The 18,611-nt window shown below is 36.5% G+C and overlaps 1 protein-coding gene across 1 annotated transcript in view; it reads left to right on the forward strand.

Moving 5' to 3' along the window:
- LOC131434781 (kinesin-like protein unc-104) overlaps window positions 1-18,611 on the forward strand; it is a 115,664-nt gene that overhangs the window by 29,432 nt on the left and 67,621 nt on the right. The window lies entirely within an intron of this gene.

Raw genomic sequence — 18,611 nt, forward strand, 5'->3', positions numbered from 1 at the left:
TGTGGTGACAATTGGTCGATGGAATGCGTTGATGGCAGAATGAGAGGATGAGAAATGACACATAAATTCAAGTAATATAATATCATAGCATATCGCAACATATCATTTTATTCATTCTATTTTTTATTATATATTTCATTGTACTATATTATATTGTTTTTTATTATTATTTTCATTTTTATATTTATTGTTATTATTATTAATTTGTCATCAATAATAATTACATATATTATTTTTATAGATGTGGATAATAATTGTTTATAGTATTGCGAAGATAGAAGAGCGTAACTGACACTACATTAACTGTTATTTTATATATTGTTTTATAATATATTATATTATATTGTATAACATTGTATTATATTATATTAAATTAAAATATATTATATTATATTATGTTATATTATATTATTTTGTAATCTATTATATCATTTTATGTTATATTAATTTCATTACATTATGTGTTATTGTATTTATCAATATAAAACATTTTGCACGGGGGCGTAAAGGGGAGGGAGCATCAGGGCATCGGACGAATTGATGACTAGACTAGGGATTGTGGATAGCCAGCCCAAGTCACTTGGAGGAAATTTGTTTCCTTCTGGTTTGAAATGAGTCTGACGCGCCCTTCTCAAACAAACCATCAAGCGGGTTCAAGCATGTTTAGCGATGTGCTTCATCCATGCACTGGATATTATGGTTGGAAGAGCATCTTTTATTCCCGCGGACTGCGAGTAAGTGACTCTACTTACATATCCGCCCAACCCTTTTTGTTCGCTTTTCGGTTACAGCTATAGTAAGAAGGTGAATGTATGAGTCATATCGGGGCTACTGTAAGTCTACCCGCATCCACTGGCAAGTCCTTGAACGGATGGTGGCTTCACACACATTGTTGACATTACTGAAACGCTTGCAAAATGTCTTGCTCCATAAACAATTGGAACAGCAATTCATGGTTGAAACAGCTTACAGAAAAAAATCGAAATCGACGTCTAATCAATCAAAATTATACGAAATTTCACTGTAACATTCAGTTTCAATTTCATTGATTTCCAATCATACATCAACTTGAAACGTATCAGGAAAGAGTTATTCTGTTGTTATGAGCTTCGATAGTGAAAGCAGGAAAATTTATTCATGTCTTTGAAAACACGTGGATCAAAATCAAGACAACAAAATACGTAAGATATAATATGATTTTATCAAGTTATAAATAGGAAATGACAGTTCAACTGACGTTGCTCAGGATCAGATATGCCATTTATACAGATTTATCTGTATTATACAGATTTTTAAATACGCATACAGATTTAATACAGAGTACAGATATTATACACATTTTCTAAATTTTACACAGATTTATACAGATTTTACAAAAAGTAAGAAAGAAATTGAACTATTTCGCCTGAGCTATTAGTTTCTATTTCTTCGCGTTTCGTCTTCGGCTTGTCAGTGCTTAAAGCAGTTCAAACTGAACTGCCATCTCGCGCCTAGCAGATCAATCTATACCGCTAAGCATAAGTTGGCTCTATTTATGCAATCCTGAAATGATTTTGTTCAAGTGCCATATTATTTCTGACGTCTCAGGCGTAAACGAGTGACGACTTAATACTGGCCGTCGCAAAATATAAATATTTAGGGGTTTTGTTGGTTTGTGCAAAAAGCACATATTTTGTTTCAATTTTTTGCGTCAGTGCTAAAGGCAGTTCACAGTTTCTGCACAAATCAACAAAAACTCCTGAATATATCTATTAATATTTGATTGCAGTTACGAGATAAAAATTTATCAATCAACGGACTAAAATACATGTATAATTTGAAACCAATTTGAACTGATATTAAAGGAAGTCATGGCATCATGAAACTTTGTCAGACTGAGAGTTCTATGACCTGACTTGACCTTGGACGTTGGATTCCATGTCAACTTATGAAGTGAAGTGAAGATATGAAGAATGAATGCTCATTAAATCTGTTATTCTTTAATTATAATCTATTGGAATAACATCTTCTAGCATTATTTTTTTGTAGAAATTTCATTTTATTAGTGAATACAGATAAATACAGATTTTTCCGCAAAGGAATGCAGATTTTCTATGAAAATATCTGGCATCTCTGCTCAGGATCTTCGCAGCGCAGACTGGCCAGCGAATTGCAAACAGAGATGCCATATCTGCAGATTTGTCTGTAAATCTGCAGATTTCGAACATAGTGCTGTAGACTTTTTTTTATTTAAAAAATATTTTTTATTCAGGCCTATTTGCGTACAAGCTTTACGTGGCCGATTGAGCCGATTTTTTAAATAATTTTTTTTCGAGTTGGATCTCGTTGTCACCCTTTTTCTAGGGGGAGAGGAGCTTCCATTTCCCTCCTGCGAGGATTGAGGGGCACTTCGTTCGTGGTTCGTCTCGTCATCCATTGCCACATCGATGGTATTGTTGTTGGTTTCATTGCTAGTTGCTGGAGATGAGCCTTGTTGTACATTGTTTGCAGTCTCCTTGTCCAGTTTATCACATGGCTTACCGTAGTGAACAGCTTTTTGACAATACTGACATGTGGTCATCTGATTGTCATAGGTAACAAGTGATTTGCACGGAATTCTTGTATCTTGACCGAAAATCACATAAGAAGGTATAGGCACAGACTAACAGACATGACACTATGTGTAAATTCTTCTAAAAAATTATTTTTCGTGAGACACTAGCTCCGTCTATATTGAACTGCGCGAACTATTTACTATCGGCACACCCCTTGTGTTATGCAAGCTGTTTTTTACTAGTTGGTTTCCCCCCGTTTGTCAACACAGATCAGTTGCTTGCAGGGATGCCTGATTTCATCAGACTTTGTTTATTTGAAAATTAATCGTCACAATACGTTATGGGATTACGTTGATAATACATTTAATTTTTTCGGCGATTCTTGAAGGCAACAGTTTACGGCGAAGGTGCGTGAAACCGATTATTGGTTTGTGGTATACACATAATTGTCATATTTTTTCTTTTTAGTTAGTTGTTCGCATGGAATGCTCAAAAAGTTCCTTATCGGGCCCAAAGTAAATTGAACTTGTAGACATTTAGCCTATTTTTGATTGCAATGGTAATGGATAGCAACCGGAAGCCTCACAAAGGCGTAAAGTTTGACTCTAATTGAGCGAAACTTTATAATTATGCTGTAGTGCAATGTCTTTACAGGCATTTATTTTCGATGCTCTTTATTCATTTGACGATTTTGAACAATTTGTTTCGAGCTTATTGAAATTAAGAAATCTGGCATTTCATAAGCCGAAAATTAGAAGACCTGCTGATCTTGATTGTTAGAGTGTTTGTCGAAATGAGCGAAATTTTCCAAAATCGAGACAAATCTAGAACATTGGCAGCTCGGATCAGAAGTAATGCTGACAAATCAAAACAAGAAAGTGCACCGAATGCGACAAGAAAATGAAAATCAACGTTAACTAAAGGAACATGGCATCGTGTATCAAAGGTATTGTTTATTATTTGTCAATTTTTGTACACAAAAATATATTTGTTTTCAGAGATATACATCACTCATTGAGCATCGATTGGAGAGGTGACGAATACCGGTGTACACGACACTCGTCATATTATAAAAAAGGATGCAATGATTGATCAATAAACTCATTTTCATACAAGCATAAGGTACGGTTTCAAATACGACAAGGTGGAATACACAGTCCTTCGACGTCTTTATATCTGCTTCAACATCTAAAGATTCATTCTTTTTGCCTTACGATTTCGTTTTTTGTATACAAGTTGCTTCCTTAGAGGTTTTTTTTCCTTTAATTGCTTTAAATAGCTAGATATTAGAGTATTAAAAACCTTATCTATAATTATTTTGAAACAACTTAAGCATACGTATGCTTCGAACTGCTCGTATGGAACGTGCTCTGAAAGTCTACGTTTAACATATTTACGATTTTGGAACAAATATTTTAGGAACCGTTGTTTGTAGGCAGTAAAGGCGTTTAATCCAATGTCAAAAAGGATGGTGCCTGGATAGCATTGGGCACTTTTTAGTAGGCAGAAATTGTACACCGTGTTGCAGCTCTGCTTCATTTCGTCACGATTCAATAGCAATTTTTTTCGGCAACGTTCATGATGGAGCTTCAATGCCGAGGCCCCTAAAATGTACATAAGTGCATTCATCTCATTGTGGGTGTATTCAGTTTGATTTGTTGATTTCAGTGCTTCAAATTTATATGAACACATTTCAGAACTACTAGGGATTGCATCACACAAAAGATCATGATCGTCGAGAATAGGTAAAGCATTGTCCTTTTCACAGTTGGCACCTTCAGCCAATTTCGCATTAGCTGCTATTGCAGCATATTTGAATGCTGTGCCAAATTGATATGCTGTAGGAACATCATTGCTTCCACATCTTCTGCGAATTTCAGAGAAATTGTTCTCTAGTGGGTCCTGGGTGAGATGATTTGTACATAGATATTCAAATTTTAGATTATTTTTCAAATTATACCAAAGCCATCGCAAAGCATATATGTTGCTTATCAGTCCACTTATGAAAACTGGCTTGCGCTGGCGTGTTGTAAGCATTTTAACTTCATCGTGGACCTGAAGTTGAAATATAAATATCAATCAATTCTACGCGTGATGTGTCATTAATACCTTCTCCAAATCGTAACAAGTTGGTGGTACGAAGTACAAATTTTGCAAGGTCTTTACGGCGGTATCCAAAAAGTCCCAATGGAATGATTCATCTCTAATTGCTGTTTGATACGGCTAAAAAGTATATAGAGGTTAAAAACGCGTACTTATGCCGCATGCTCTATGATATACTTTTGAGCCAGTTTCTTGGGTGCTTCTAGAATTGAATATGTCAAATAATATGTCAAAGAATTCGGCGTATCTTGCGGTACCATCCGCGCGTTCAGGCATTTCCCCAGACCTAATATAATATTGTAATCCCTTTGATACCGAAGTACTCAATGTGCGTGTTGCTTGGGTCACATTCATGGATGTAAATGGTTTCTGATACACATAACGTTCAATTAATTTCGGAACTAGCCTTGGTACCGACGTGTAATCAATATGATACAAAGTTCGTATGTCGTAAAAACTGGCAATCTTTTTCTCAAATACCGCGTTGTGTTTATATAAATTATTTCTAGCATTTTTTATAAGGTGAGGGCTATCATAGAATAAAGCAAGAGAAGTATTTTCGATTTGCAATAACGGTATTTTTTGCGTAACGCCGGACTCACTGGCCATCTTAATGTTCGTTGAACATTGATCCATAACCAAAGCTACTGGTTCCAAACCCCGTTGTTTGAGTGATCTGACTGCTTCTGTAACTAGTTTAAATTGCGCTTTACTTCCAAGTGTGTGGTGTGCCAGTACGTAACCTATTGCCTTAAGGATATGTATATATAAATATAAGTCTCAAAATAATTTCAAAATGCAAATGCTTCTCATACTTTATTTAACTCGATATTCAAATATTATCATGTGGCAGAAGGCATTGCCTGAAGAGTGATGTAGATATCGTTTTTAAAATAACTGACCAGTTTTAAAGTATCGAATTAATAAGGTATTAGGAACTTTTGCATAAGATTACGCTAATGTCATTACGAGGTATTGTATAGAGGACATGTGAGGCCAGTAATGTAATTACTAGCAAGTAAGAGTGTAAGGGTAATAATGACGAAATCTTCATACACTTAGTAATGATATTACCGAATTCTCGTGTAGAGGATTCTAATAACAGCTCTTACATCCTTGGTAATCACAATTGTGGTTTTCTTTTTTACTGCCCTTACACTATCATTAATAGTGGAATCACTAGCAATCAATGGCATTACTGGTCCTCGTACAAGAACCCATTTGCACTTTGCATATTTAAATAAAGTGAAATAATACTCTGGTAATGATATTGCCGATCTCTCATATAGACATTTTGCACAAATTGAAAAAAAAAATTGAAACCTGCTTAAAACGATGGTGTTTATTTTGAGTTTTTTTTATGTTCCAATGTTCCATCGCCAATGTACTCACACCGCACACCATTACAGCGATTGCTTCAGTAGCCAAAATTTTTGGATTATTTTTTTCTAGCTTACTAGGCTTACCATCAGAGGGGAAACCCATGAAGACGTCGGTTCGTGCGTTATACGTCAATTCTGCCTTAATTGACATTCCGTCAATTGCAATAATTACTGCCTTTTCATGTGCCGAAAAGCTCCGTGTTTTTCGTTCTAGTTTGTTCAAAATTTTGTAATTGATACCAGGTGTTATCTGGACATCTGCATTATACCTAGCCAAGGTCTGTTAGGTAATGTCAGAACATTGGATTTTTGAATCGATCTATATGCTGATGGCCCAGCCAGATAGGTCTCCTGGGCAAATTTTTTTGTCTCTTTATCGTACCTACGACCTCTTGGCTTTTTCACTGCGTTTTTGAGTGAGTTGTACATAACTTTGTTGCATTTCAAAGTATTGGTAAGTCTTTTTGAATCTGCGTTAGACTGTCTTTCTAAGTTTAGAGCCTTCCTCAAAGAAATGATTTTCTTCCTTTTGGCCATATTTGAATGTAACCTCCAATTGCTTTTGTTTTCTGATGCTTTTAATTTTTGTTTAAGAATTTGGTTCTCACTTTGAAGGTGCAATTTTTCAAGCTTTTCTGCTTCATACAAACGTTTGTATGTGATTTGGTAGTCAGTAATGTCATTATATGAATCGAAGGCAGCAAGCGATACAAACTTAAAGTTGTACTTTTTGTCGGAATGGAATGTGGGATCATCATACTTCCAGCTGACAGAGGACTGTTCAATATACTCATTTGTACAATCTAAGCTTCCGTACCCACCACGAGAAACTGTATCGATTTCGCTATCGAGAACAAAGAGTTCAAAAAAGTTGTCGCCAATAGCCGGAACGACATTCGGACGAAGGCTATTAATTTGGTGGATGAAGAAAAATAAGTAAACACACTTTTCAATAATAATATACCCTTCGCACAGGCTGTGCCTAAGGTCTTACCGTTTTCTTGAATTTGAAATATTCTCATACGCCTCTGGATGAAAGTGGTCAGAGCAAATTCGGCGTTGACGAACTGCAGCAATGCCCTTTCTCGAAAATTCGCTGTGAAGTTCTTCTGAACAGCATAACTGCACCCATAAAGCACATCTGCGGACAAATCGGGTTTATTTCTTAGATTAAAAAATAAACAGATAGAGGCTGTCATACAATCCGTATTCCTTTGGGAAAAAATGAAAAGTTTTCTCTGGATTGTATTCCACGTTATTGTAGCACCAGCCAAATTCACACTTTCTACCCATGCTTAAACTTTTTGGAATTGCATTGATAAAACGAAATGGTATGCTATAGTAATAATTCATGCATTGAAAAATAAATTTGTCAGTATTTACAGATTAAACCGATGCGTTAGAGATTGACACAGATGATTTTTATAATTTGTATAATTTTGATGAAGTAGCACAATTTTGTAGTGCTTAAAATTCTCGAGGACGTATACAAATTTGTACATTATAGATTATTCTGTATAAATGGCAACTCTGTTGGTGAATGAAAAAATAAACACAGTCTAGATGACAGGCTGGATATTTTTGATAGGGTACCGTGGCGCCATCATGACACATGCGAGTACTGTCCCAAATAAAGGAATATTCGAAATGAACGTTAAAATGATTGAAGAATCCAATTTGAGTGTCCTGTCTGTTAGTCTGTGGTTTAGGCTTCTTCAAGTGTATGCGTAATACACGTACGCCATTTAGAATACCGGGGAAAAAATTCTTCCACTTTTCTTTTTTCGATAGAGAGAATCTCTCCGTATTGGGACATAGTTTTGCGAATATAATAATCGGTGACGCTTGAGTGAAGATCATGCACACGCACTTCTATAGCACTATCATCCATATATACTGGAATGTTGTACTTAATGTTCTCGTGTTCCACATAGTGCACATTGTTATTGTCTTTTGCGAATTGAATTGCATCCAACTCTTTATAAAACTGGATGTAAACAACATTATTCGTCTTATTGCATTGAAGTAAATGCACACGTTTAATGTCCAGCTGCATTTGCTCCTTAAGCAAACCTTCAAGTTCTTGAATCAAAGGTCGAATTTTGCACTGCCTGAAGTCAACAACAATTGTATTCTTTCGTGTCGGCGGTAACTTTTGTTCGTTTGGTTCACTCATTTTCGAGGTCTATTGTTCACTACACAATACTGTACATGGTTTCTTCTGTTTCCAACGTAAGCGGTTTTGTTTTACTAAATTTCTGTTTGAGCTGTTAGTAGAATGTTGTCACTAATAGTACTGTTGTTGTACCGTTGAATTCCACTATGTTATATCACGTCATTACACTCTCACAAAGTCACTATTTTCACAGTCACTATTTTTCCGAAAGTGTATAAAACGTTATAATACAGATACGTATTTCGGAGTGCTATTTGCATCCTTCTTCAGTGCATCGGTTTTATAAGTTTATTGAAAGAAAGCTGCAATGAAGTTCCTTTTATACAAACGTAAGTAGGTAGAAACGTAAGTAGGTAAACCACAAAATGAAACGTAAAAACAGGTAACAGAAAACTGGAAGAGTTAAGTGTTTTCTATGTTTGTTTTTATCTTGGATATGGGTAGTAACTGGAAAAGCCAAGAAGATCTATTCCCTTGGTCTCGGTTTAATAAAGAGATGGAGTTATTTTTGAAAATTTCTAAACTTTCTGCTGAATCTAATTTCCATGGATTGGAAATTTGTCTTAAGATTTTTATGTCATTAGTAGAGAGTTCATGATCTTCAAAAAAGGCATGTTCTGCTACTTTTGACTTGAAGTGATGTGGTAGTCCCTTTTCCAATTCTTTGGATGCTTTCGCTATTTCTGAGATATGTTCCTTGAAACGAATGTCCAGTGTTCTCTTTGTTTGTCCGATGTATATTTTATCGCAATGAGGACACGAGATTTTGTATACTCCAGACTTTTTCAAATTCTCTGTAGGATCTTTTGTAGAACCTAGTAGAGTTTTCAATTGGTAGTTCATACTGCTGAACACTAAATCTAAACCAAATTTTCTTAGTTTTGATTTTAGTGGGTGTGAAATGTTTTGATTGAAGTCCACTGATATTCTTTTAAAATTTTCAGAAGGGGGGGTCAAAGTTGTAAGTGATTGTTTTTTCAACAGTCTTAATTTTTTATCGAAGATGGTTTGAATTGTATGCTCTGGATATCCATTGAACTTTCCAATTTCGAAAACAAAGTTTTTCTCTTTTATCGCAGCATCTTTTCTAAGGGGCAAAGATAGCATTCTGTGAATCATATGGTGGAATGCTGCCATTTTGTGTTGATGGGGATGATTAGAAGTATTTGGTATGACACGGTCCGCATTGGTTGGCTTCCTATATATTTCGAAAGTTAAGGATTTTGCCTCCCGGACAATAAGAATGTCCAAGAAAGGTAAACTGTTGTCTTTCTCTTCCTCATAGGTGAATTTAATATTTTTATGTAAATTATTAATTATTTCTAAAAAGTTCGATAAATCGTTGCGTTTGATGATGCAAAATATATCATCTACGTATCTCCACCAGCGATTAGGTAATAATCCCTGCTTATTTAGAAGTTCTTCAAGGTTTGCCATGAATAATTCACATAAAAACGGGGAGAGTGGATTGCCCATTGGTGCCCCTTGTAATTGTTTATAAAATTCCCCTCTGAATTTGAAATAATTTACATCCATGCAAAGCCGAGTTAGAGTAAGATAAGACCGTACTTTGCATTTCCATAAACTACTACTATTTTGTTGAAGTAACCAATCTTCCAACAGATTGATTGAGTCCTTCACTGGGACACTTGGGAATAAGGCGGTTACATCGAAAGATACCATCATTTCGTCATCTTTGATATCGCCTGAATTCTGAAGTTGAGTATCAGGAATCAGAACAAATTGGCTCAAATGGCACGTTCCCCTTGATATTTGGAGATTTGTGCCTTGCCATCAATTTGTTTTTAGCATCATTTTCCCGATATATAAGAGGGAAGGATTGAAAGGAAATGGTAAGGGTTGAACTAGGAGGATGGGAAAAATTGACGACACAAAAACACATAAAAGCAGAAGTAAATTCTGCACCCCTAAGGGATGCTGAACAATCTGCTGAGGATCACATTTAGTGGAAGCAGAAGGAAATTCTGAACCTCTACGAGGTCCCGAACAGTCTGCTGTTAATAAAACCTCCAACCCCCGAGAGGATTTAGAGATCTTACAAAAGCGACACCATTCTGCACTCCCGGAAGAATGCAGAACGACTCGCAGTATGTACGAGCAGAAGTAAATGCGGTACCCCCCAGAGGATGCCAAACAATCTGCCAAACCCTATTTAAGGTGAATACAGAAGGGATTCATTCACTCCAGGAAGAACGATGAACCCTTCTGACTATAGCTCCTTACCACATTGGGTGAGAAACGAGAGAATATCCTTCAATTTTAGCTCCGCATACACAGACTCAACCATGTATGGAGAACCAAAAACCCGGATACGTAGCTGCGTCAATGCGGGACAGTTACATATCAGATGATATGAAGTACCATAATCGCATTCACACAAATCACACGAATAATACTCAGCACGTTGAATAGTAGCCATGTGATAATTGAGTTTGCAATGTCCAGTCAGAGCTCTGACCAGAATACTTCAATGATACTTGGAGAAATGCAGTAGACACTTTGACATTTTCAGATTTAAATCTGGTAGAAATGCTTTTGTCTGAGCGCAAGTTTGCAAGCTGCGCCAGTAGCTGGCATGTTTGGATGCAGCCCAAGAACGTATCTTGTGCTTTATCCAACTAGTTGAAAGTGGTAAAGCTGGTTCAGGACCAACGAAATCATTCGTTGCACCAGCTCTAGCCAACTCATCAGCCCATTCATTTCCAGTAATACCAGAATGGCCGGGTACCCATATGAAGTAAACAGCATTTGAAATGCTGAGGTCTTCAATTTGAGTTCGACATGCGATCACTAGATTCGACCGTGAGTCATTCGAACTGAGTGCTTTTAAGGCTGCCTGACTGTCGGAACAAAAATAAATACGTTTACCACAGATCCTCTGCTGAAGTGCCGATTGTACTCCACACAGAATTGCGTAGATTTCTGCTTGGAACACAGTACAGTATCTACCAAGTGAATGAGACTGCTCCAGCCTATTTCACGACAGTAGATACCAGCACCAGCACGACCATTCAACAGAGAACCGTCCGTAAAACAAACTATGTGTTCATCAAGTTGTCGTTCCAGACAACCAGACAATCATTCCTAACGAAGAGGATAGCTCACTTTGAATGTTTTAAAAGGAAAACTGCGTGTGAGAGTTAGGTCACTAGGAGCGAGTAAATACTCATCCCACGGAACCATTTGAGACCACAAGCGAGTGTGACTGGTAGCATATTCTAATGGGTTACTGTTCCAAAGCCCTGTAACCCTAAGACGGTATGCACAAGATAATGCTTCTTGTTTTAGGAACACATATAGTGGTTTAATGCACAGTAGCGCCTCTAGAGCAGCAGTAGGAGTTGTCGTGAATGCTCCTGTCATCGCCATTAGGACCATCCTTTGGAGATGATTTAGCTTTGACTGAACTGTCGCGACTTCTCCTTTCTGCCACCATACAAGACATCCATATGCTAAAATTGGTCTAACGATAGTTGTGTAGATCCAATGAATATATCTGGGTTTGAGTCCCCATGATTTTCCAAAAGCTCGTCTGCATTGGCCGAAAGCAATGCAAGCTCTTACAATCCTGAAGTCAATGTGAGCAGACCAATTCAGTTTTGAGTCAAGAATAACCCCGACGTATTTAACTTGATCGACCACAGTGACCCCTGAAGCAAAGAACTGCAACGGACGAGCTCCTGTAATTATCCTACGATGAGTGAAAAGCACCATTGATGTTTTGCCCGGATTTACAGATAATCCAAACCTGACAACACCATTGTTCAACAGATCGCAGGGCTTGCTGCATTAAATCAAAGAAAGTGTTAATGCTTATACCGGTCATCAATATATGATAATCGTCGGCAAAACCATAAGTCGGAAATCCAAGGTTATTAAGTTTCCTTAACAAACTATCAGCGACTAGGTTCCATAAAAGTGGGGATAGTACACCACCTTGAGGACACCCACAGACACTCAGCTTTCTAATCTCTGGCCCGCCGAAGCGATGATCAAAGAAGTTGATTGCTAAGCATTGCGTGTATCCAGTAAGGGAAAAACCCAAGATATTCCGTTCACGACTGCAATGTTTAACCTCCTGCAGCCATTCAGCCATCGGCACGGAAATACACCTTGACTTAGGAGTTCCTATTTTTGTGGCCTTTTACGACATGGAATAGGAAACCAGTGGATCAATTCTTGGTAAAAAATAATTCCGCCGGATGCCACACGGCTTACCTGTTTGGTGGACTTATACCACCGGTACAGGTGGACCGTAGCGTTATTCTTAGCAGTTGGGAAACCGCTACCGACACTACACGGCTATCTAGGCTGCTCAGAGAGGGAAGTTAACATTGATGGTCAACTTCCATGGATGGCCGAGCAGCCGTGAAAAAAGTTCGATAAATCGTTGCGTTTGATGATGCAAAATATATCATCTACGTATCTCCACCAGCGATTAGGTAATAATCCCTGCTTATTTAGAAGTTCTTCAAGGTTTGCCATGAATAATTCACATAAAAACGGGGAGAGTGGATTGCCCATTGGTGCCCCTTGTAATTGTTTATAAAATTCCCCTCTGAATTTGAAATAATTTACATCCATGCAAAGCCGAGTTAGAGTAAGATAAGACCGTACTTTGCATTTCCATAAACTACTACTATTTTGTTGAAGTAACCAATCTTCCAACAGATTGATTGAGTCCTTCACTGGGACACTTGGGAATAAGGCGGTTACATCGAAAGATACCATCATTTCGTCATCTTTGATATCGCCTGAATTCTGAAGTTGAGTAACGAATGTCTGTGTGTTAGGAACTGATTTACTGAAGAATTTTTTTGGCATAGATTGGAATTCTTTTACTAGCCATTTGGATATTTTTTGAGTTGGGGCCCCTACTGAAGAAATGATTTCCCTTATTTCGTTACCAGGTTTATGAACCTTTGGTAGTCCTTTTATTTTGGATAAAGAAGGGTTAGAAACTTTGAGACTACTGAGATTGATATCGAAGTTTGGGTTGCATTCATGAAGAGTTTTATCTACTTTTTTAATAATATCTGGAAGGGGGTCGGCTCTTTGTTTCCTATAAGGGCCGTCATTGATTTTTTTAATTATCAGATTATCATAATCTTCTTTGTCCATAATTACCACTTTGTTTCCCTTATCAGCCTTAACATAAAATACAGGCTTTTCCCGCAATTGTTTCACTATTTCTTTATCACCCATATTTTGTTGATTTTTCAGTGAGGTATTTTTAATGATATCAGCTACAATAGTTCTGGCATCATTAATTTGAGAAAAAGAAAGATTACAGTTATTTAGGCCTGTTTCTACGTCTATAATAACTTGTTCGAGATTTACTTTAGAAGAAATTGCATAATTTAACCCAAGATTGAGAAGTTTTGTTTGTTCGTTGGTAAAATTCTGAGATGACCGATTGATTAGGAAGTCTTCTGAAAACTGTATTGGAGGTTTTGGGGGGCGGCGTGCGGAATTTTTGAAACGTAAATTTTCGAATTTCTTGTGAAGGAGAATTCGTTTTCGCTCAGATTCGCAGTGTTCTGCAAATTTAACTTTGCTTAGGAAAATTTCGAAACCTTGGGGATATTGTTTCGCTAATTTTAAATGAAGATTATAACATTCCAAAGTTTTCACGTTCAGAATGCTAAACAATTTTTTAGTTTTCTCTTTCAGAATTTCGTGTTGAATTTTATTTTGAATATTTTTAGAAAAAGATCTCCCACCCTTTACCTTGCAGCATGTGGGAGTTAATCCAAATCTACTGCATTTTTTCAAAAATGCAATGTCTCTCGATATTCCCACAATTTTCTTTCTTAACTTAATAAACCTATTAGGCTCACTTGGCTTGGTAACCATTGTCACTAAATTTCTGTTTGAGCTGTTAGTAGAATGTTGTCACTAATAGTACTGTTGTTGTACCGTTGAATTCCACTATGTTATATCACGTCATTACACTCTCACAAAGTCACTATTTTCACAGTCACTATTTTTCCGAAAGTGTATAAAACGTTATAATACAGATACGTATTTCGGAGTGCTATTTGCATCCTTCTTCAGTGTATCGGTTTTATAAGTTTATTGAAAGAAAGCTGCAATGAAGTTCCTTTATACAAACGTAAGTAGGTAGAAACGTAAGTAGGTAAACCACAAAATGAAAGGTAAAAACAGGTAACAGAAAACTGGAAGAGTTAAGTGTTTTCTATGTTTGTTTTTATCTTGGATATGGGTAGTAACTGGAAAAGCCAAGAAGATATATTCCCTTGGTCTCGGTTTAATAAAGAGATGGAGTTATTTTTGAAAATTTCTAAACTTTCTGCTGAATCTAATTTCCATGGATTGGAAATTTGTCTTAAGATTTTTATGTCATTAGTAGAGAGTTCATGATCTTCAAAAAAGGCATGTTCTGCTACTTTTGACTTGAAGTGATGTGGTAGTCCCTTTTCCAATTCTTTGGATGCTTTCGCTATTTCTGAGATATGTTCCTTGAAACGAATGTCCAGTGTTCTCTTTGTTTGTCCGATGTATATTTTATCGCAATGAGGACACGAGATTTTGTATACCCCAGACTTTTTCAAATTCTCGTCGGCTCTTTGTTTCCTATAAGGGCCGTCATTGATTTTTTTAATTATCAGATTATCATAATCTTCTTTGTCCATAATTACCACTTTGTTTCCCTTATCAGCCTTAACATAAAATACAGGCTTTTCCCGCAATTGTTTCACTATTTCTTTATCACCCATATTTTGTTGATTTTTCAGTGAGGTATTTTTAATGATATCAGCTACAATAGTTCTGGCATCATTAATTTGAGAAAAAGAAAGATTACAGTTATTTAGGCCTGTTTCTACGTCTATAATAACTTGTTCGAGATTTACTTTAGAAGAAATTGCATAATTTAACCCAAGATTGAGAAGTTTTGTTTGTTCGTTGGTAAAATTCTGAGATGACCGATTGATTAGGAAGTCTTCTGAAAACTGTATTGGAGGTTTTGGGGGGCGGCGTGCGGAATTTTTGAAACGTAAATTTTCGAATTTCTTGTGAAGGAGAATTCGTTTTCGCTCAGATTCGCAGTGTTCTGCAAATTTAACTTTGCTTAGGAAAATTTCGAAACCTTGGGGATATTGTTTCGCTAATTTTAAATGAAGATTATAACATTCCAAAGTTTTCACGTTCAGAATGCTAAACAATTTTTTAGTTTTCTCTTTCAGAATTTCGTGTTGAATTTTATTTTGAATATTTTTAGAAAAAGATCTCCCACCCTTTACCTTGCAGCATGTGGGAGTTAATCCAAATCTACTGCATTTTTTCAAAAATGCAATGTCTCTCGATATTCCCACAATTTTCTTTCTTAACTTAATAAACCTATTAGGCTCACTTGGCTTGGTAACCATTGTCACTAAATTTCTGTTTGAGCTGTTAGTAGAATGTTGTCACTAATAGTACTGTTGTTGTACCGTTGAATTCCACTATGTTATATCACGTCATTACACTCTCACAAAGTCACTATTTTCACAGTCACTATTTTTCCGAAAGTGTATAAAACGTTATAATACAGATACGTATTTCGGAGTGCTATTTGCATCCTTCTTCAGTGTATCGGTTTTATAAGTTTATTGAAAGAAAGCTGCAATGAAGTTCCTTTTATACAAACGTAAGTAGGTAGAAACGTAAGTAGGTAAACCACAAAATGAAAGGTAAAAACAGGTAACAGAAAACTGGAAGAGTTAAGTGTTTTCTATGTTTGTTTTTATCTTGGATATGGGTAGTAACTGGAAAAGCCAAGAAGATATATTCCCTTGGTCTCGGTTTAATAAAGAGATGGAGTTATTTTTGAAAATTTCTAAACTTTCTGCTGAATCTAATTTCCATGGATTGGAAATTTGTCTTAAGATTTTTATGTCATTAGTAGAGAGTTCATGATCTTCAAAAAAGGCATGTTCTGCTACTTTTGACTTGAAGTGATGTGGTAGTCCCTTTTCCAATTCTTTGGATGCTTTCGCTATTTCTGAGATATGTTCCTTGAAACGAATGTCCAGTGTTCTCTTTGTTTGTCCGATGTATATTTTATCGCAATGAGGACACGAGATTTTGTATACCCCAGACTTTTTCAAATTCTCTGTAGGATCTTTTGTAGAACCTAGTAGAGTTTTCAATTGGTAGTTCATACTGCTGAACACTAAATCTAAACCAAATTTTCTTAGTTTTGATTTTAGTGGGTGTGAAATGTTTTGATTGAAGTCCACTGATATTCTTTTAAAATTTTCAGAAGGGGGGGTCAAAGTTGTAAGTGATTGTTTTTTCAACAGTCTTAATTTTTTTATCGAAGATGGTTTGAATTGTATGCTCTGGATATCCATTGAACTTTCCAATTTCGAAAATAAAGTTTTTCTCTTTTATCGCAGCATCTTTTCTAAGGGGCAAAGATAGCATTCTGTGAATCATATGGTGGAATGCTGCCATTTTGTGTTGATGGGGATGATTAGAAGTATTTGGTATGACACGGTCCGTATTGGTTGGCTTCCTATATATTTCGAAAGTTAGGGATTTTGCCTCCCGGACAATAAGAATGTCCAAGAAAGGTAAACTGTTGTCTTTCTCTGCCTCATAGGTGAATTTAATATTTTTATGTAAATTATTAATTATTTCTAAAAAGTTCGATAAATCGTTGCGTTTGATGATGCAAAATATATCATCTACGTATCTCCACCAGCGATTAGGTAATAATCCCTGCTTATTTAGAAGTTCTTCAAGGTTTGCCATGAATAATTCACATAAAAATGGGGAGAGTGGATTGCCCATTGGTGCCCCTTGTAATTGTTTATAAAATTCCCCTCTGAATTTGAAATAATTTACATCCATGCAAAGCCGAGTTAGAGTAAGATAAGACCGTACTTTGCATTTCCATAAACTACTACTATTTTGTTGAAGTAACCAATCTTCCAACAGATTGATTGAGTCCTTCACTGGGACACTTGGGAATAAGGCGGTTACATCGAAAGATACCATCATTTCGTCATCTTTGATATCGCCTGAATTCTGAAGTTGAGTAACGAATGTCTGTGTGTTAGGAACTGATTTACTGAAGAATTTTTTTGGCATAGATTGGAATTCTTTTACTAGCCATTTGGATATTTTTTGAGTTGGGGCCCCTACTGAAGAAATGATTTCCCTTATTTCGTTACCAGGTTTATGAACCTTTGGTAGTCCTTTTATTTTGGATAAAGAAGGGTTAGAAACTTTGAGACTACTGAGATTGATATCGAAGTTTGGGTTGCATTCATGAAGAGTTTTATCTACTTTTTTAATAATATCTGGAAGGGGTTTTGTTTTATCGACTGACTTGGATGAGATGTAAAACCGAACTGACTTTTTTTTGTTGTGCAGACTTTTGAAAATTTCGTTTTTTGCAGACTTTCGTCAAAATTTACAGAGTTTTGAAGTTGCCGCGACTTTTTCTTTTGCTCGCCAAGTCTGTTTAGCGTGCCAGCAAGACATACTTGATAACTGCAGATTTGTTTTCGGATATACAGATTTTTGCATCGCTGTCTAAAGATATTTAAAATTTTTACCTGGCATCTCTGATTGCTAATTAGTGCTGTAGAGGAGATTACTCTTCAAGACCAATAAATTTATGTTGATATAATTAAGCAACGAACTGGTGTAAATGAGTATTGCATAAATCAGCTGTACGACAAACGTACCATGAAAAGTCGAATCCTGGATTTATACACACAGTATGAGAGTTCCTCGTCCGTACATTTTTTACGCCTACAGGGTTCGAAAGGTGATTGTGGAAATGTCAAAGCAAACAAAGAAATTTATTGCGAAGAAATGAAAGAATTTCCCACTGGAGTGCAAGTGTAGGAATGCTCAACACATTGCGATCAATAGACCTCCTGATTCAAAGAATCCCATTTGAATTCATGGGTGGCAATGAATGAAACTGCAGATTACACTAACCTATGGCATCTGAAGGAGCAGTTCGATAGACTGTGGGCGATACAGGAAAACAGGGAGCAACGAAATGCGCGCGCATCCCTGTTCCTGATTGCCGTCCCGAACCAGACAAGGAATAGCGACGATGACTCATGACTGCTATAGATGTTTATACGTATGCACAAATTTGCAACATAGAACAATCCGCCGCCACCGGACTTCAGCTCGCTCTCACGGTGTACAACCACCCTCTTCGTGGGGAGGGTCTGTCCTTGTTATGCTTGTGGTTGTGTTACCAACCCGAGAGAGCGTATTACACATCACATGTTGTTCCTTATTATTATTTATAAAAGAATTAAAACTCATAAATGGAAATATTTATGCGCTCGTGAAATTTGTATGTGTTTTATAGTATTTGGTAAATATTTCATCAAACTAAGTGGACTAAGCACAAGGCAC

This window comes from Malaya genurostris, chromosome 3, assembly GCF_030247185.1.
Source record: "Malaya genurostris strain Urasoe2022 chromosome 3, Malgen_1.1, whole genome shotgun sequence".
NCBI classification, from domain to species: Eukaryota; Metazoa; Arthropoda; class Insecta; order Diptera; family Culicidae; genus Malaya; species Malaya genurostris.